The sequence below is a fragment of the Amblyraja radiata genome, chromosome 3, assembly GCF_010909765.2.
Source record: "Amblyraja radiata isolate CabotCenter1 chromosome 3, sAmbRad1.1.pri, whole genome shotgun sequence".
NCBI lineage: Eukaryota > Metazoa > Chordata > Chondrichthyes > Rajiformes > Rajidae > Amblyraja > Amblyraja radiata.
Window position 1 is genome coordinate 77,882,870 of NC_045958.1, and position 20,603 is coordinate 77,903,472.

The following is a 20,603-nucleotide window of genomic DNA, read 5'->3' on the forward strand; positions in this document are numbered from 1 at the left end:
CCTCCAAGTCACACACTAAGCCAGTCCAACGAGTAGTCTTTTATTATCGCTGGGCCTGAAATCCAGACCTCGCTACCCAACAGCACTATGCGAGCATTGTCACCAGCAGGACTGCAGCCGTTCAAGAAAGCAGCTCATCACCACCTTCAAGGATAATTAGGGGCAAGTATAAATACCAGCCTTGCCAGCTATGCTCAGATCCCCCAAATTAATAGGAAAAAAAGCTAATTTATGCACAAAATGAACACAATGGCCGAATCATCAGGACTGATTACAATCTTGGCTCCAGGAAATAAAGCACAGTGTCAATCATTAATCATGCTCCGGCGAGAGATTGATGAGACACATGTATTAAAGTGTAGCTGGTCCCTGGAGTGAGTTATTGGAGGATCTAGATGATACCAATGTACAAGTAGCTATGTCAGCTCCCATAGCCATAGATTTATAACATGCTTCCCACACTGTTGGTTTAAACTTAGACATGGTATGATTATTTTGCCAACCGCCCTTCCACAATATTCTCCAACTGTTGTTTAGTTTAGTTTGGAGATACACTGTGGAAACAGATAATTTGACCCACTGAGTCCACACTGACCATCGATCACTCGTACACTAGTCCTATAATCTCCCACATTTGCATCGTACATACACGGGGAAATTTACAGGTAACAATTAACCTACAAACCTGCACGCCTTTGGAATGTGTGAGGGATTCAAGGGAAATGGGGGGAAAACAGGAACAGGGTAGCGATTTTGGATGATCAGCCATGATCATATTCAATGTCTGTGGAATTCTCTGCCTCAGAGGGTGGTGGAGGCCGGTTCTCTGCATACTTTCAAGAGAGCTAGATATGGCTCTTAAAGATAGCGGAGTCAGGGGATTATGGGGAGAAGGCAGGAACGGGGTACTGATTGGGGATGATCAGCTATAATCACATTGAATGGCAGTGCTGGCTCGAAGGGCCGAATGGCCTACTCCTGTACCAATTGTCTATTGTCAATGGCGGTGCTGGCTCGAAGGGCAGAATGGCCTACTCCTGCACCTATTTTCTATGTTTCTATGAAACTGGAGTATCTGGAGAAAACCACTGTCACAGGAAGAACTTACAAACTCAACACAGACAGCAACCGTAGTCAGAATTGAAGCTGGGTCTCCAGTGATATGAGGCAGCAACTTTATCACTGTTCCAGGGTTTAACACCATTCCCTTTCTACAGTAGCAAGAAGTAAAAATGAAGAAATGTCATTTCCAAGGCCAATAGTAGCCATGCCTCTAACTGCTTACATAATAAGCTCTGAAATTTTGACTTCAAAAATCCCTCCTCTGCTTCTTCTCCAAGATATCCTTGCATCTTCTTGGAGTTGCCGTGTAAAAAGCCATTTAAAGAGCATTGGAAGCTGCCAAAATTCACGCCATGGTTGTTTCTTGTTTTACACTCACCTTATGGACCGACAGTCAGTACTCGACAGCTTCTGTTGTTTAAAGGTGGGTGGAGTTTCCCTCAGACAAATGTCATGCAATGACCACAATACGACTCTTTCTTACTTGAACCTGTGAAGAACAGATAATTAGTTAGATTAAAACCTCTTCAATATACACAAAACAACCAATCCAGGAAGACAAGTATATAGGCTTGTACCAAATTATTGTGATTGTGAGAAATGGGTACCCTACCACGGGGGGAGGGGGGCTGGCAAAAAGGGAGAGAGCATGGGGAGGTGTACTGCCATTCTTTCTCCAACCCCCCTCCCTCCCACCTATATTACTCTTTCACATTTCATTCCTCTTCTCTCCTTGCCTGGCACCCTTGTCTCCTTTTCATCTCACTTACTCCACCAATCAACCCCCTCACCTGCATCCACCTATCACTTGCCAGGCTTTGTCATCCCCACCTCTCTTTTTCTAGCTTTCCCCTCCACATTACGATCAGTCTGAAGAAGGGTCCAAACCCTAAATGTCACCTGTCCATTTCCACCACAGATGCTACCTGTTGCTACTGCCGAGTTAGTCCGGCACCCTCGGTTTTGCTCAAGGTTCCAACATCTGCAGTTCCTTGTGTCTCCAGACAGTGACTTTAACGGTTTCTCCAACTCTGTGGGTCATTTGGCCATCACCACAATGTCAACTCTGGCTTTGGATCCAAGTCCCTCACCAGAGAGTGCAAATCTCACCTACTGGTCAGAGGTCTGCTTCACTCCCTATTGGGCGAGTGCACCAAGTCTCCTCGCACTATTTCATTGGTCAGCAGAGTTCTCCCAGGCATCTTGACTAGTATTTGAGATGCTCAACATTTGCTAAACAAAATCCATTGATTGTATTGCAATTTGCAGGAGCAGTGGCTACACCCCCTACACACATCTGCATTTAAAATATTATTACACGGAGCATTAACACTGAAGAACTTTGAAAGGAATGTGAAAGGCAAGTCTTTATTTCTTTCATTCAATTCACAACATGGATCCAGCTCCCTTATTCCAGCTGATGCAGATTGGAGAGTGGGCCCTTGAAGAGTGTGAGGTGGAGTGAACACACCCCTCAGCTCAATAGCGTCATGGTATCTGTGGCAGAATGCTGCCCGGCAATGAAGAGGTTCAAAAACCTAGGCTGTGTGTAAGCAACAATGATGTTATTATTACACAATATATTTATTTGTTGTGCTGTTGCATTTTATGTGCCTGTAAAGCTGCAGCAACTAAGAATTTCATTGTTCCGATCCTGCTGCAGATGATTAAACACTCAACTTCAGGGAAAAAAAGTTCCAGACTATCCAACCTCTCCTGATTATTCAAGTCCTCTAATTGGGCAACATTCATGCAAATTTGAAGGGTCTTGACCCAAAACATCATCTGTCTATTTCGTCCACAGATGCTGCCTGACCAACCAAGTTCTCACAGCACCTTGTAATTTGCTCAAGATTCCAGCATCTGCAGTTCTTTAGCTCATGCTTGTCAATCTTTACTGCACCCTCTCTGATGACTTGAGTTTTACTTTTGATATGTCTGACATCGGACCAAAACTTAGCTGAAGGTTCACTCCCAAAACGCTGACTCCCCATTTCACCTCCACCTTTCATATACACGTTTGACCCAATCCTTGTTTTGCTCGATATAAATGTTATTGCATACATTTTCTCCAACATAAAATTGGGCAATGATTTACTTTCAATTAAAATACTTCTGTTAGATCATGGTCAATTACTGCTCCCCACTTGGAAAAAGGCACCAGAGACCTATTTTGCCTATACTTGCAGAATCTGCTGTGCTGCAAAACCTGCTTGATCTTTACAAAGTTCCTTCCCTAATGATTAGCACTCAGTTATGTAAACAAATCCAACAAACCTTACTAAAACTTTCTCAGTTGCTTCTTAAATTTTGATCTGCAAGCTAGTGGAATAGAACAATTTTGCCTTAACCAGCAAAGAAAACATTGCTTCTTCCTCCTGAGAAAACCGTGCGCCATTTAATATTTATTTTTGCTCCCCTAGCCCCTTTTGCCCCACAATGCAGATATCAATTAAACAGCCAGCTCCGACTGCTTGAAGGTCAATGAAAGGTGAGGCACACAAACATCTTCCCAGTCAGTGCATCACTATGCACCCATTGCTCCACCCCCACAGGGAAATTCTCAACCTCCATTCACATCTTCTTCAGTAGTATGGCAAGAACCAGGCACTGGCAGCAGGTTGTAGGCTTGATGGGCCGAATGGCCTAATTCTGCTCCTATAACTTATGAACTTTAGCATGCTGAGCTTCGAGCGACCCCAGGGCCAAAGGTGCAGTTCCTGCAATCTTTCTCCTGTTCCCAAACAAAGAGATATTCTGGAAAGGGGCTGAGCAGCCAATTAAAAATGTCAAAACTAAGACAGTCTTATTACCACCAAGAATGATAACATCTGGTTTTTTTCCAATCTCATCACTTCCTATCATCCAAGGACCAAAACAGTCATTACAAGTAAAGTGGTGATTTACCTGAACTTTTTCCAATCTGGTGGATTGCATTGTGTTCACAATGCAGCCTCCTCTACATTAGAGAAAACAAATGTGAATTTGGTGACCCGTTTGCAAAACATCTCCATCACATCCACAAGGGGACCCCGAGCTACCGGTTGCAGGTCACTTTAGTTCTGCCTCCCACTCTCATCCATCGATCTGTGGCCTAAAACTAAGTCTAACACAAGCTTGAAGCACAGCTTGTTCTTAGAAACATAGAAACATAGAAATTAGGTGCAGGAGTAGGCCATTCGGCCCTTCGAGCCTGCACCGCCATTCAATATGATCATGGCTGATCATCCAACTCAGTATCCCGTACCTGCCTTCTCTCCATACCCTCTGATCCCCTTAGCCACAAGGGCCACATCTAACTCCCTCTTAAATATAGCCAATGAACTGGCCTCGACTACCCTCTGTGGCAGGGAGTTCCAGAGATTCACCACTCTCTGTGTGAAAAAAGTTCTTCTCATCTCGGTTTTAAAGGATTTCCCCCTTATCCTTAAGCTGTGACCCCTTGTCCTGGACTTCCCCAACATCGGGAGCAATCTTCCTGCATCTAGCCTGTCCAACCCCTTAAGAATTTTGTAAGTTTCTATAAGATCCCCTCTCAATCTCCTAAATTCTAGAGAGTATAAACCAAGTCTATCCAGTCTTTCTTCATAAGACAGTCCTGACATCCCAGGAATCAGTCTGGTGAACCTTCTCTGCACTCCCTCTATGGCAATAATGTCCTTCCTCAGATTTGGAGACCAAAACTGTACGCAATACTCCAGGTGTGGTCTCACCAAGACCCTGTACAACTGCAGTAGAACCTCCCTGCTCCTATACTCAAATCCTTTTGCTATGAAAGCTAACATGCCATTCGCTTTCTTCACTGCCTGCTGCACCTGCATGCCCACTTTCAATGACTGGTGTACCATGACACCCAGGTCTCGCTGCATCTCCCCTTTTCCTAGTCGGCCACCATTTAGATAATAGTCTGCTTTCCTGTTTTTGTCACCAAAATGGATGACCTCACATTTATCCACATTATACTGCATCTGCCAAACATTTGCCCACTCACCCAGCCTATCCAAGTCACCTTGCAGTCTCCTAGCATCCTCCTCACAGCTAACACTGCCCCCCAGCTTAGTGTCATCCGCAAACTTGGAGATATTGCCTTCAATTCCCTCATCCAGATCATTAATATATATTGTAAATAGCTGGGGTCCCAGCACTGAGCCTTTGCGGTACCCCACTAGTCACTGCCTGCCATTGTGAAAAGGACCCGTTTACTCCTACTCTTTGCTTCCTGTTTGCCAGCCAGTTCTCTATCCACATCAATACTGAACTCCCAATGCCGTGTGCTTTAAGTTTGTAAACTAATCTCTTATGTGGGACCTTGTCGAAAGCCTTCTGGAAGTCCAGATACACCACATCCACTGGTTCTCCCCTATCCACGCTACTAGTTACATCCTCGAAAAATTCTATAAGATTCGTCAGACATGATTTACCTTTTGTAAATCCATGCTGACTTTGTCCAATGATTTCACCACTTTCCAAATGTGCTGCTATCCCATCTTTAATAACTGACTCTAGCAGTTTCCCCACTACCGATGTTAGACTAACTGGTCTGTAATTCCCCGTTTTCTCTCTCCCTCCCTTCTTAAAAAGTGGGGTTACGTTTGCTACCCGCCAATCCTCAGGAACTACTCCAGAATCTAAAGAGTTTTGAAAGATTATTACTAATGCATCCACTATTTCTGGAGCTACTTCCTTAAGTACTCTGGGATGCAGCCTATCTGGCCCTGGGGATTTATCGGCCTTTAATCCATTTAATTTACCCAACACCACTTCCCGGCTAACCTGGATTTCACTCAATTCCTCCAACTCCTTTGACCCTCGGTCCCCTGCTATTTCCGGCAGATTATTTATGTCTTCCTTAGTGAAGACGGAACCAAAGTAGTTATTCAATTGGTCCGCCATATCCTTGTTCCCCATGATCAACTCACCCGTTTCTGACTGCAAGGGACCTACATTTGTTTTAACTAATCTCTTTCTTTTCACATATCTATAAAAACTTTTGCAGTCAGTTCTTCTATGAAGGCATTGCAGCCTTTAGGGCAAATACGCCAAATGCAACCATTTTCTGTTTGTATCAGAACCGGCCAATGCTGCTGCAAGGCTTTAATTCCAACATGAATCCCATTTTTCTTTCTCCAATGGACACTGCCTAATCTACTGGCCTTTTGAGCATCAGCGGTAACCTGCATTCAACATGTACTTTTGTACCCCTTCTCCCTGCAGATAGGGGTGCCACATTGACACACAAGGAAGAGCCACTGCCTCAAAGTTCCATTCATTTTAACCTGCGCTTGGGTGCTGTCTGTGTGGAGTTTGTACATCCTCCGTGTCCACACAGGGTTGCCAGAAGTGCTTCAGTTTTCCCTCGCTTGTCCTGCTGGGACTCCCTCCAGTATTTTCTGCATTTATTACAAGCCAAATGGCTGTTATCATTGCTAAAACAAAATGTCTTTATGAGCGATATCCCTTTAAGACAGAATAGGAAGAGGGGTTAAAGGCCAGGAAGGAGAGTTTGTCCCAGGTGACTTGGTGGGATACTGGATATTCCAAGAGAGGTTCTCCAAACACCACCCTTCGGTAAAGTAAAGTAAAGTAAATTTATTTATATAGCACGTTTAAATCAACTCGCGTTGAGACCAAAGTGCTTTACATAGAAAAAATAATAATTAAGCTTCCGTACATCCATAGAAAAATTAAAATTAAGAAAAATGACACAACTCAACACAATTCAAATTCAACACAAACGTCCCCCCACAACAGAATAAAAAATTTCCACTGTGGGGAAAGGCATCAGAAAGTTCAGTCCTCTCCCTCTGTGATCACCCGAGGTCGGGGCCTATTTGTGGCCTCCGCAGCCAGTCCGATGTTTTCAGGCCCTCTTGCCAGAAAGCTGGAATGCCGGCATCGGGTGAACACTCCTCGGTGGCTTGGAAATGTCTGGAGCGGCCGCTTCCTCCCCGGAGACCGCGGCACCCGAAGTCTTCAGACCGCGCTGGTTGGAGCTCCGACTCTGGTGATCTCGAATCCCAGGCACCGCGGTGTTTAAATCCAGCGCCGCCTGCGACTGGACGCTCCGCAGCCACAGCTCCTCAGATGTTGGTTGGCGGTCACAGTACTCCGGAGCTTACCGCACGGTGACCCGGTAAGGCATCACCCACTCCGTGTTGGTGTCCCAGCGCCGCACCGCCACCGAAGCTGTAGTCCCGGCCGATCCCGACAGGAAACGCTGCAACAGTCTGATGGTAGGCCGCGAGGAAGGGGCGAAGAAGCAGCTCGGAGGGAAACCGCCTCTCCGACCAGGTAGGGACCAGGAAAAGTTTCCCCCTTCCCCTCCCCCCACCCACCACATAAAAGAAGACCTCCAACAAATATTTTGTAGTAAAAGGACTAAAAATAAAAATAAAAAAGGGTGAAAGGACGGTATGCGCAGATCTCCCCGTAGTTTGTTTAGAGGGTGCGAATGGGGGAGATGGGGAGAGCAGTACAGGAAAGGTTTGTCATCTGTGAATTGTCAACAGTGCAAACTCTCAGGAATGCAGCCTAAGAATTCCAAACACTCAAAACATTTGGTCACGAAATCCGACAGCAAGATGAGTTTTCCCCGATGGATAAAAGTTAAACTAAATGAAACCAAATGTTTTGTAACAAAGAAGAAAATCCAATATCAAGACTGCATTTTAATAGACATGCAGGCCTGGCCTGAAACATGTGGAACCTGGAAGTAATTCTTACTGCATTCTGGAATGCTGAACGAAAGGCTTGCAAATAATTGCCTGAATGATACCCCACTCAGAGCAGAGAACTACCTAAACCAGGCACATGGATCAAAACCCCTGCTGTAATATCTTGTTTAGATTTGGGAAGTAGGCCGACAATGATACAAGCTACAGCTCTTCCCTGCAAAACGAATGCTTTTCCATTTGCTCCAATGTCAAGTTGCCATGGCTTCTCTACAGTTTGGTGAGAAAAATAACTTCCCTTCCTCCCTCCATCTGCAATCTTTCCTGGTCCTTTGAAAATGTTAAACTTCACCTTCATTTTACCAGTCGTAACACCCCACTCCAATTCATTGTGGAATTTCTACAGTCTGCTTTTTTATTACATTATAAGTTCTGATCTAGTCAATATGTTTAAGAAAATAGTTTTAAGCAATTAGGAACAGGAAAGAACAAACAGTTTGTACTATCAAAGGAGGCACAGTTTTCATAAAATTAAACTCTTCAATAGCCCCCCCCCCCCCCCACCCACACACACCATTCGGCCACAAATACACTTTCAGGAAGTCAGCTCAATCATTCTAAGAAACAAACAGTTATCAAGAGAAAACAAACATGCTTGCCCATCCTTCCCGTTATCATAAACTCCTGGCAACATAAAGTGCATTTTTGTTCTGCTCCTTGGCACTACTTCCCAACTATGGTCCATAGGAGTCCTCATCAGTTAAAAATGTCCATTAATACACAAACCTCATGCATCATCACTGAAGTAGCCAAACCTAAATCAAGCTGTTTAACACATTCTTGGCAAATTAACTATTACCATACCAGTATTATTGGTTGCATGTGTCAAAGTTTTAATAAAGTAAAACCTTTACCATATTAACACTATTCAAAGCAATTACTCAGTTCTTGCTGCCATCCTCATCACGCTACAAGGGTAGAAATTCATCTAAGGTCACTTGTCACAAAGAGCATCTGCCTTTAGTTATATTCGCCCAGCACACATTCAATTCTGCCCGGTGTCACTATGTAATGTGGAGCCAATGGACTATGGATGTGTTCAAAACTAAATCAGCCAATACAAATCATACGCACGCAGAGCAAGACTGCTTAGTGCTGAGGAATCCACAGATGCAAACAGAGTCCACGCAAACTCTTCAATAAGCATCTATTCTCCTTCACCTGAATTTGCTCCCAATTCCAGGAAGCCAATCACTAAATGCAGAGTAATTTGTCCCACTGTGTACAACCCAACCAGTGTGTCAGTTGATGTGTCTACAGAAAGACTGGTGTACAATGTTTGCACTGCTCTGCTGAATGTTTGGTCAAAGATTAAACAAGCTCGGACATTCTGCTATACGACATGGAGCCATGCACATCACGTAAAACAGAGAGACTCATTTCAAAAACAAGCTCTGAGACCCCCGTTTGTCTCAGAACACTTTATAACCAATAATGCACTTCTCACAATGTACCACTGTTACATTAATAACATTTGTGCACGTAGGTTCCCTCAAACCCCATGTTGTGGAGTTTACTAATAACAGTGGAGGGATGAATATCTACCATGATATCGGGGATAATTCTCTGATTCTTTGAAATATCACGGAATCCGTCACTTGGGCCTAGAAGATGGATGGTAATGCATTACTCCCTGGAGCGAGAGAACCACTTTCCTAACAGACCCCATTAGCTGTGAAGAACAGGTGCAAAGCAGCATAATCACCTTGTAATTGCCTTCGCCTCACCCTTTCACAAATACTCCTTTTGTCCTCTCCATCCTTCCTGCCACCTTCACTTAACATTCCCTTTTCTCAATCATTCTCTCTCAATTCTGCAGGTCTCAGTCCTCAAAACAGTTGCTCCTTCAGCAGATGTTGCCCAATCTGTTCAGAGTGTCCTCAGCGGATGAGGCAGCATCCCTGGAGAGGTGGAATGGGCGATGTTTCAGGTTGAGACCCTTCGACCAGAAACGTCGCCCATTCCTTCTCTCCAGAGATGCTGCCCCACCCGCTGAGTTACTCCAGCATTTTGTGTCTATCTTTGATTTAAACCAGCATCCGCAGTTCTTTCTTACACACTGCTCAGTGTGTCCAACGCTTTCAGGTTTTAAACCCCCTCCCACTCCAGATTTCAGCTGTTTCCTCGATTTCCACCACTCATCTCCATTTGGGTGGATAGCTAGTCACAAACCTCTACTTGACTGACTGTCAAAGGTGTTAATAACTCAATACTGCTGACAAGATGAGCGCGCTAAATTTTACAGCGCCAACATTTACCTTAGATCCTTACATCCATTTTGTTGCATTGGAAGAACAACCCGTTCACTGTGCTTCAAGCTAACATCCCATCACAGGTGTGGGGTGGCACCACTAATCTGCACCCTCCGGCTGGACTCCATGGAAGTCCAAGGTCACCATGTAGTGTAAGAAATACTGGAGATAGAGCCAGCAGTTTGTGACTGACATTTTAACCTCAAAGTCACTGGCATTTTCGAACTACCCACTTGCTGCCCATAGCCAGGAGCCAGCAACAGATTGTCCATAACCCAATTCTCCCCACCACACCACCCATAGCCTCAGACTACAATTAGGAGAAATAAGTCAGCAATATTACACTTCTATGGTATATAACACTTTGATAAAGGTGATGTTGATCGTCTTTCCAATGAAGTGTTGACATCACAAGTAAACATCCCAAACCAATTCATTCCTTCAGTCTAGATTACTAAACTACAAAAAAAAAAAAACAGTATTTGACAAATGCTCACAAACTGACAGTGAGCCCTTATTTAGTCAAGCTAGCAACATGCCTCAAGCCAGCGATAAACACTGCATTGATGTGACCTTCTTGAATAAACAAGTGTCACTGTAGACAGATTTGGTATTCCTGGGGCTTCTTTCTCCGATGCAAAGCTGCTTTGAACTGCAGGCAACACATGGCAGTACCAGAGTATCAGTCACATTCCTAATGCCTTGGGATCAATCACATAATTGCTGTCACTCTTTAGCACGTGAAATGTGAAACACTTTTGTCTGTTTTAGTGGAAAAGGCAAGAAGCCAAACAAATATAAAGCAATTAAAGAGGCTAGTAATATGAGAAACTGTATCTGTTTCTTACCTCCATGCAAGATGGAGGAGGCTGGTAGAAATGGCAGCTGATTTATTATGTATAGTTCTCTATCCAATTGTAAAATGCCTGAAATGTTAAACTCAAGAAGATTTTCATGCACGTCGCACTCTTTATTGGATGCCACAAATTGCTCAACCATAAAATTTAAGTTGTACAGCAGCCATTTCATAGACAGCAATCTCCTAAAATAACTTTGTGATAATACCTAGAACAGCAGTTCCTAGGAACGTTGATCGAGGGATGCATACTGCCCAGGAGCACCAGAAATAATGTTCCCACTCTTCTAAAAACAAATGCGTTTTAAAAAAAACCCAGAGGAGATGCAAACGACAGCATCTTTAACATTACTGCAGTCTCTCAGTACTGCATTGGAGAGTTAGCCTAGGTTTTTCTGCTCAAACCTCTGGAAAGGACTTTCAAAGCATGCCTTCATGGTTCTAATCAGAGATTGTAACCCATTCAACCCCAAGACAATAAGATTTTGGATGCTGCACCATTAAAACATGTTGACACCATGTACGGAAAAGTTGAGCAGTGTTAAGGGCAATTATGGCAATGTGTACTACCTCCAGCTTGTAGATCAAAGTGCATAATATGCTCAGTCATGGAACTAATACAATTCAGTAATAAATTATTTTAAACGGAACTGCCTTTCCTTTGGGCTACTCAATCAGAATTGGAATTAAATCAAGGCTTTGTACGGCCTCAAACAGATGCAAAATTTCCCCATGGCATTCCCCCCCCACCCCATGAGATTCCTCCTTCGTGCCCATAGAAAGTATTTGTCCCTCAACCAACAAATGACGCTGATCCAAGTGGAGCTTCTCGTGTCCCCACTGGCTGCTACCACCTTTAGAAGATTACGAGAGTGACCACACTTCAGAAAGTATTTCATTGAGTGTAAAGTGCTGCTGCACATGGTTATGCAAGGCACCATACAAGTGCAGGGGTTTCCATCTACTACCTATTCCTAAGTATCAAGTCATTCATGCTTTGATCCCAAATGCAGAAATCCCAAACTCACTGGCACGTTAAAACTGCCCACTTGCTGCCTATACAAAATCTCAAACAAAACTCGAGGGCTCTCGTTAATTCAGATAGTTCAGTGGCAAATGATGCAAGCTATTCCTGGAAACTAACAGCCCTGACCTTGCGAATGAGCTGAAATATTTCTGATATTTTGTCAGCTGCAATGCGCAGTTTTACTTGGAGATACTCATTGCAGTTCTGCCGTTTTCTGCTCAAGGCCATCAACAGTCAGTTAACTCTCCTGACCAACAGCATCGGAACACAATGTGCTGGAGTAACTTAGTGGGTCAGGCAGCATCTCTGGAGGTCGTGGATAGTCGAGTTTCGGGGTGGAATACTTTCAGAAACTAGTGCTTGCTGGGATGGTTACAGTAGTTCAGACAGTCTACACATGGATGCCACCTGAAGCTCTTGAGGATTTCAAATCAGGCAGGAAAATAGGGGTCACAGTAGTCCTACAGCGCTTCATTGTCTCGCCCCCCCCCCCCCCCCCCCCCCCCCCCCCCCAATCATAAGGTGTTTTCTCTGACCCTACCCACACCATTGAGGACATGTTAGATAGACACAAAATGCTGGAGTAACTCTGCGGTACAGGCAGCATCTCTGGTGAGAAGGAATGGGTGATGTTTTGGTCGAGACCCTTCTTCAGACTGATCCAGCATTATGTATCACTGTCCCACTGAGTTACTCCAGCATTTTGTGTCCCTTCTCTCCAGAGATGCTGCCTGTCCCACTGAGTTACTTGAGCATTTTGTGTCTGTCTTCAATTTAAACCAGCATCTGCAGTTCTTTCCTACACATACCGAGGACATGTTAGACACTCATACAAAGCTACGCATTTCCTGTCAAAGAAGGGACGTGTTTTAAAAGAAACACCAATGCCCTATCTGGCAATCTTGCATTTTTAAAAATAAATCCAGCAGCAGCCTCATGCCTGTGAGAGTGCAATAAAGTGTCTGTTGATATACATCAAAAGGTTCCTTCAAATTCCCCTCGTCCACCATCTCAGGCCGGTTGGAATTACTTTGTCTTCAGGGTTATTATTAAGTCAGTCAGCATGCTGCAAGTTCTCAACCTGCGCCCCAAAAATAATTCCCTCAGCGGTATCAGGTTACTGCCTGTTAATTTCAACCATATTTTTGCCTTTTCCTCCGGTTTTGTTGTTCCTGTACTGATGGCTGCAGTGCAGACCTACACAAAACACATTTCCTTCCAGCCAGACCTCCCTATTAAAACGACATCTTAAACTCAGCCAGTGTTCAGCAATCATCCTGACATTTTCCACTGCCTTCCCCGCATCACATTCTTGAACCAATCACCTCTTTCACACCCCCTTCCCAGAGGAGCTGCCACGTACTCCAAGTCTTAACTTTACCTCATTCAGTTATTCCATTATAGCTGTACAGTATTTTATTTGCACCCTTTCAGATTATACTACAATCTTAGCACCATTTTGCCTGTTTTGTATTCATCATTGTTTTGTTTTTTTAATCTATCATTACCATGTAATCTGTTTATGAGCTTCATGCAAACAAGGAATTTCATTGAAATAAACAATTCTGAATCAAGACTAAATACCAGCCCTTTGTAGATCCAGATTGAATCTTACTTCAGGAATCAGACAAGCAAGCTAAAACAGGGAAGTCAGAAAGAGATGAATGAAGTAATTTTGTTTTGCCTGATGCTGTTTTCATTGCCGTTATGAAATTCCTGCACAACACTGTTGGAGAGGGGAGATGGTGCTGGTCTAAAATGATGACTTCAGCACAAAAGGGACATTTGTACATTGTCATCGGCAATAACATGAGAAAACACCAAGTGAAAGTCACAAAACATAAAAAGGTCATAAATGCTATAACTCAAAAGTTGCCAGACCACATTTATCTCCTCAACCAAGATCACCAAAGCTGATTTAACGATCTTAATTTTTCTGGGATCTGTCTGGATTGTTAGGATGTATAAACCAGTCAAACAGCACAAAAATAGACCCCTTTTCCTCCACACCAACCATTGTGTACCATCAATACTAATGCCCCTGTCCCACTTAGGCAACCTGCACGGAAACCTCTGGAGACTTTGCGCCCCAACCTAGGTTTCCGTGCGGTTCTCGGAGGTTCCCAGAGGTTTTTGTCAGTCTACCTACCTGCTTCCACTACCTGCAATCTCTGGCAACCACCTGCAACCTCCGGGAACTGCACGGAAACCTTGAGTGGGGCGCAAAGTCTCCAGAGGTTTCCGTTCAGGTTTCCTAAGTGGGACAGGGGCATAATTCTGCTTCCCAGCATTTGGTTTATAGCCTACTATGCCTTGACATATTGCCTAGGTATTCCTTAAATGTCATGAGAGTTCCTGCCTCCATCACACTCTCAGGTGCCACTGACTAATGAAGCAATACTTCATTAGTTGTAAAGCTATGTAATAGCCACACTGAATGTAGTTCTATTTAAAGTTAGTTCCCAATTTTCCCCGTGTAGTCCAGTGTTCAGATCCCAGCTCAATCTAGGAAGGCAAATTACAGCTGCTCCAACATGGGCTGCAAAAAGCCCACCCAGATAACCATTCCCAGGGAAAAGGAAAGGACCAGGGAGGGAAAATGGACGAGAAAGCAGCGCAAGGGTCTGTGATATCTCTCAAACAAAGAACATACAGCATGTCCTTGCAAATTCCAAGCTGCCCTCTCTCGCATGTTAAGAGAACTGGAAAGATATTCGGAGGATCTGACCGTAATTTTTCTATCCTTCCTGTCCACAGAGTAGTGCCAGACAAGCGGAGAACTGCTAATATTGTAACGTTGTTTAAAAAAGGATAAACTAAATAATTGCAGGTCAGTCAGCTTTACTTTGGTCAGATGTGACTCAAGGGTTCACCAAACTTGGCTCCAGTCACAGTTCTGTTTGTTCCTTTATAGGATGTGGACAAGCTTCTGTGCAGATTTTTAAAAAGATACAAAGTGCTGAAGTAACTCAGTGGGTCAGGCAGCAGCACTGGGATCTGCCCGACTCATTGAGTTACTCCAGCACTATCTTTCTTTCTAAACTAGCATCAGCAGCTCCTTGATTTTCCTGCACAGATTCTCCTTTTAATTCTAGATTCTAGGCCATAGGATTGCTGCTACCATTCACTTCTCTCAAGTTTACTACATGAATGGAGACAAATCTCAACTTATCTAATTACGGAAAAAAAGCAGAGGTTCTCTCTTCAACCCAAACTGCAGGGTGCTTCTTCGTATTGCCTATACGGGTGGTTTTAGGCTATAAACCAATGCATACAGAGGCTCAAAAACACACCAGTCTCCTGCAGTTGTTACCTCCATCCATAATTGCCCCTTCAACTGAACAGCTTACTGGAGTTTCTCAGTATACCAGTTGAGCTTTTACGACAATCCAACAGTTTCAAGACTATAATTGCACCATTATTGATGCACTTCTGTGTCAAGATTTATTTCATTAGTTGAATGACCTGCTGATGTCACCTGTCAAGGTATTGCTTGGTCAACAGACCAGCCTCTTGATTGTTAATCCAAATAACTTAACTAAGCTGCTGCCATAGGCACATTTCCCCAAATTCAGCCGGACAATTGTATGAGCTGGTTTTCCCATGAGAGCAGAGGTAGATTTGTACCCACTGATGCTTGTTTTTTTATTCATAATTATCTTAGAGTCATAGAGTTATTCAGCAGGGAAACAGACCCTTCAGCCCAACTTGGCTTTGACCATGATGTCCCTTCTACACTAATCTACCTGCCGGACTTGGCCCATATCCTTCTAAACCTTTCCTATCCATTTACCTGTCCAAATGTCTTCAGAAATCATACGGCAATTGATATAAACAATTTTTTTTAATCAATTTTTAAAAAATAAAAATTTAAGGGATGTAGACTTTGCCGACTGAGCCAGCATTTAACAGCTCATCCCTAGTTGCCCATGAGAAAGTGCTGGCAAGCTGCTTCCTTAAACCAGAAAGGTCTGTGTGGGAATGGGAAGGAGCGTTAAAGTGTTTAGCAACCGGGAGATCAGGTTGGCCCAGGCCCATCTGGAAAACAAAACAACCCCGTCCCCATTTTTCTCCTCCCTCCCTTGCCTGTGCCCCATATGGATATGCACCAATGTCTCCCTTAGTCCCAACCCCCTTTTTCCCTTCTTCCCCACCATCTCCCTAAATCCTTTCCTCTGGCTTCACATTTCATACCTCTCCTTATCTCACAGCCTTTTATCTTTTCGTCTCCGACCTTTGTCCAAACATACACCAATTAAACCCCCCTCACCCGAATCTATCACTTCTTTGGTTGTCATGCCTCCACCTCTCTTACAGCTTTCTCCCCCCATTACAATCAATCTTAAGAAGCATCCTGTGCAAAATCATCATGGATTCATGTCCTCCAGTGATGCTGCCGGACTCACTGAATTATTCCAGCACTCGATGTCCTTATTACAGATTCCATCATTATTCTGTTATAACCAACTCAATAAAAGCTGTTAATCTAAGTGCGAGATCTACAATGTCTTAAAGAAAATCTATCGGTATGGCCCTAAAAGGAGATTAGTTCAAATGAGTTAATGCTTTTGCAATGAAGTGGGTTTTAAAGACTCACTTAGAGGACAGAGGAGCACCAAGATTCAGGGAGCTATTCCAGAGCCCAGCAAGATGAGGGCATATGTAGTCATAGTTGATCAATGAAAATCAAAAAATTACAAGAAGCCAGAATTGAAATGATCTGAGAGTGTAAGGTGGAGGTCACAGAAATGGGACCGGAACATGCCTTGAGAGGCTGGAGACACAAAAGACTGCAGATGCTGGATTCTTGAGTAAAAGAAAAATGCTGGAGGAACTCAGCAGGTCAGTGGAGGGTGACATTTCAGGTTGGGACTGTTCTTCAAGATCCTTTGAAGAAACAAACATTTCTTGAAGAAGGATCCACATCTAAAATGTAATTTGCCCATTCCTTCCACAGATGCTGCCTGGCCAACTGAGTTCCCCCAACACTTTATTTTGGACTCGAGACATTTTCTGTTTATATTAAAGGCGTTTCTCCACCAGGAGCCATTGCAGGGCTACTTATGCTGCATCAGCACAAACCACCATGATTTGACCAGGAGCTGCCAGGAGTGACTTGGTCAAGTTCAGCTAAATTATAAATGCATTAAGATTGTCACCAGAAGCAGTGAGGAAGAATTTTAAGTGGATGTTGGGCCTTACTCAGTTCTGATAATGAGGCAGAAGCAAACTTTCTGAAATACTCCAGTCTTATAAATAAAGTGCCCTGCTTAAGAAAGTTAAGCGGAGAACTTTGTATCAGTCGGGTGCTGGACAGTGACTCACTAGAACAGTCACATCAAGGAGGAGATTTCAAGAAGCATATGACTGGGAACAGTGTATCACCAACCTCATTGTGCCTTTTGCATTGATTCTGACCTTTAAAATTAAAACCCAGAAAGCAGACTGAAAATCAGACGGCACCATTCATGCTAATGAATGAAGATAGAATGAAGAAAGACTCAAAGTGAAACACAGTGGTGGGGCATTGCCTTGGTAAACAGAAATTTTCAGCTCAACTCCAATGTAAACATAGGAAAATACAACCATTTGTTGACTCAAGTTAATAAGGGCCATGAAAGCCATTGCAGAGATTAATACATTGCATCTCGCTGATTTGTGAATATAGCAAATCTCGTCAAAAGCACATTGTCCTAGAAGCAAGATTTTACAACTGTGCTCCATCAAATCCACTCAACACATTATTCCTAATTACATCTTCACAGATGCATGTTCTGTTCCCCCATTTTACCTGGAGAGTATCTACTAAACTGCTTAATAAATACGTACAATTCAACTATTTTAAGCAAGTGACAGGACGTGGTTTTTTTGAAGCCCAAGCTGGCTGCAAGAAAAGTAAAACCATTGAACAAAGTGCTATGCTATGTGGTTTTCTGATTACTGATGACTTGCTTGGAACACCAAATTATTAATAATAAAACATGCAAGCTGGGTTGAAGTTGAGACAATGGCTCAATACTTCAAACTCCTGCTCCGTGGAAAGCATTTTATTGGGATGCATCACAGCATGATTTGGGAACAGCTCCGTCTAAGACCACAAGACATTGCAGAGAAGTGTGGGTGCAGCTCAGACCATCACACAAACCTCCCTTCCGTTTACACTTTACGCTGCCTCGGCTAGGCCTCCAGCAGAATCAAGGATGAGTCTCACCCCAGACGCTCCCTCTTCTCCCCTCGCCCATCAAGCAAGAGGTACAGTAGTGTGAAAATGCACACCTCCAGATTCAAGGACAGTTTCTTCCCAGCTGTTATCAGGCAACTGAACTATCCTATCATCAACTAGAGAGCAGTCCTGAGCTATTATCTACCTCATTGAAGATCCTCGGTCTAGCTTTAATCAGACTTTAATAGCACTTTATCTTGCACCAAATGTTATTCCCTTTATCCTGTATCTGGACACTGTGGATAGCTTGATTGTAATCATGTCTGGGGTTTGCACTGACTGAATAGCTTGTAACAAAAAAGCTTTCCACTGTGCCTCTATACATATGACAATAAACTAAAAAGGAACAGAAAACAAATCAAGAAACTACACCAATCAGCTTAAAAAAGGGTCCTGACCTGAAGTTTGGCCTGTCCATTCTAGATGCTGCCAGACCCACAGAGTTCCTCCAGCACTGCCTTTTGATTCAATAATATCACCGGTAAAGAAAAAGAGACAAAGTGCCAAAGTAACTCAGCAAGTCAGCAGCATCAATGGAGGAGAAGGATTGGCAATGTTTTTGGGTTGGGATCCTTCTGCAAATTGATTGTAGTGGTGGGGAGAAGGTTGGCGGAGAGGTGGGTTTATGTCAAAGCCAGGTAAGTGACAGGTGCATACAGGTAAGGAGGGTTTGATTGGCAGATAACTGAACAAAAGCTAGAGATGAAAAGGCAACAAAAGGGTGTCATTGAGGAGAGAAAAGGGATGAAATGCAACATCAGAGCAAGGGATATTGGTGGAAGGAGATGGGGAGAAGAGAGATGGGATAGTGGGAGAAATGAATGTGCTTCAGAGTTAGGGAGGCACAGGAAAGAGGAAGGGGTGGGGAATTGTGGAATACAAAGTTCATACAGTTGGGTTATAAACTACCCAAGCGTAGAGATCCCTTTCATACCCACTAATACTTGCACCAGCTTAAACACAAGGATGCTTATGGCACAATGGGCTAAGTGTTCGACTGGCGACCGGAAGGTGGCCGGTTCGAATCCCGCTTGGAGTGCATACTGTCATTGTGTCCTTGGGCAAGACACTTCACCCACCTTTGCCTGTGTGTGAATGTGTGTGAGTGATTGGTGGTGGTCGGAGGGGCCGTAGGCGCAGATTGGCAGCCACGCTTCCGTCAGTCTGCCCCAGGGCAGTTGTGGCTACAGAAGTAGCTTACCACCACCGAGTGTGACTGAGGAGTGAATGAATAATGCGATGTAAAGCGCCTTGAGTATTAGAAAGGCGCTATATAAATCCCATCCATTATTATTATTACCCATGTATCTATTCCATGGGTTTCGCCTGCATACAAGTTTGAGGAGTTTCTGCCAACCGTTTCATGAATTTTGACCATCAACAAACAAAACGTTTGTTGATGGTCAACTTACCCTGAAAAATCTGACTTGTTTCCCCATGCAAACTGTTTACCCCCCAATTTTACAGAGAACAATGTATTCTTGCATGCATTGTAAATATATTGGGAAAAATTGGGGTAATCTGTAAGATTGGGGGGAAAAAAAAGTTTGCATGGGAAATAAATCAGTTTATGTGTTGGTTAAAATAGGATTCTGCAACTCACTCCGAGAAGAGTATTCCTTACACTATGTTAATACTGGTCTGACACTCAGTTAAGTTTGGAATAAGGTCAACAGTTCCCTGTTAAAATAACCAGGCTGATAGTCCCCTGATAAATGTGCTCATCAATCAAAGGCTAACACGTCACACACATCAAACACATTGCCAAAAGCATACAATTAATAGTATCCCTTCACTGAACGATTGCTCAACAGATTTAGCCATGATAATAAAAACTACATTTTCTTGTTAACTTTATATAAAAATGTGATTAAAATCTGAAGACCATTTAAATAACAGTTATTTGAACAAACTGCTTAAATCATTGTGTACATGTTATGCACTAGATTAGTTTTGAGTCACTACAATTGTGTGGAATTACATAGAACTGTCAGTGCAAATCAGGCCTCCTGGCCCAGACCCATGATGGTGTTTATGCTTCATTCAAGCCTATTCCCATCCTTCTTTATCTGTCTCCATCAACATACCCTTAGTTTGCTAGCTATCTTGCTTACTTATCCAACTGCACTTTAAGTGCATTAAACTATTCACCTCAACCACTCCTTGTGGTAGCAAATTCCATATTCACACAACTCAACGTGTGTGCGTGTGCGTGTGCGTGTGCGTGTGCGTGTGCGTGTGTGTCTCTCTGGTCAATTCACATCAACAACAAAAACAAACATTAATGCCAAGCATGCATCAGAGGTGATCAAATGTGCAAAATACATAGGATTTGAGTAAAGGGGGGAGAAAGACATACATTCAATAATGGGATTTCCAGGGCTTATGGTTTTGGCATGTGATGTTATGGTTAGAGTAACGCAGGACAGGACCAGGCGCCGGGCACTAGCGC

General features: G+C 43.5%; 1 protein-coding gene across 6 annotated transcripts in view; it reads right to left on the reverse strand.

The window, feature by feature from the left end:
* Positions 1–20,603, reverse strand: part of lpar1 (lysophosphatidic acid receptor 1) — an 86,677-nt gene that overhangs the window by 54,475 nt on the left and 11,599 nt on the right. For all 6 annotated transcript variants that reach the window (XM_033018163.1, XM_033018166.1, XM_033018164.1 and 3 more), the window contains exon 2: positions 1,442–1,552. The gene's annotated coding sequence lies outside the window, so the exon portion shown is untranslated. The remainder of the gene's footprint in view (positions 1–1,441; positions 1,553–20,603) is intronic.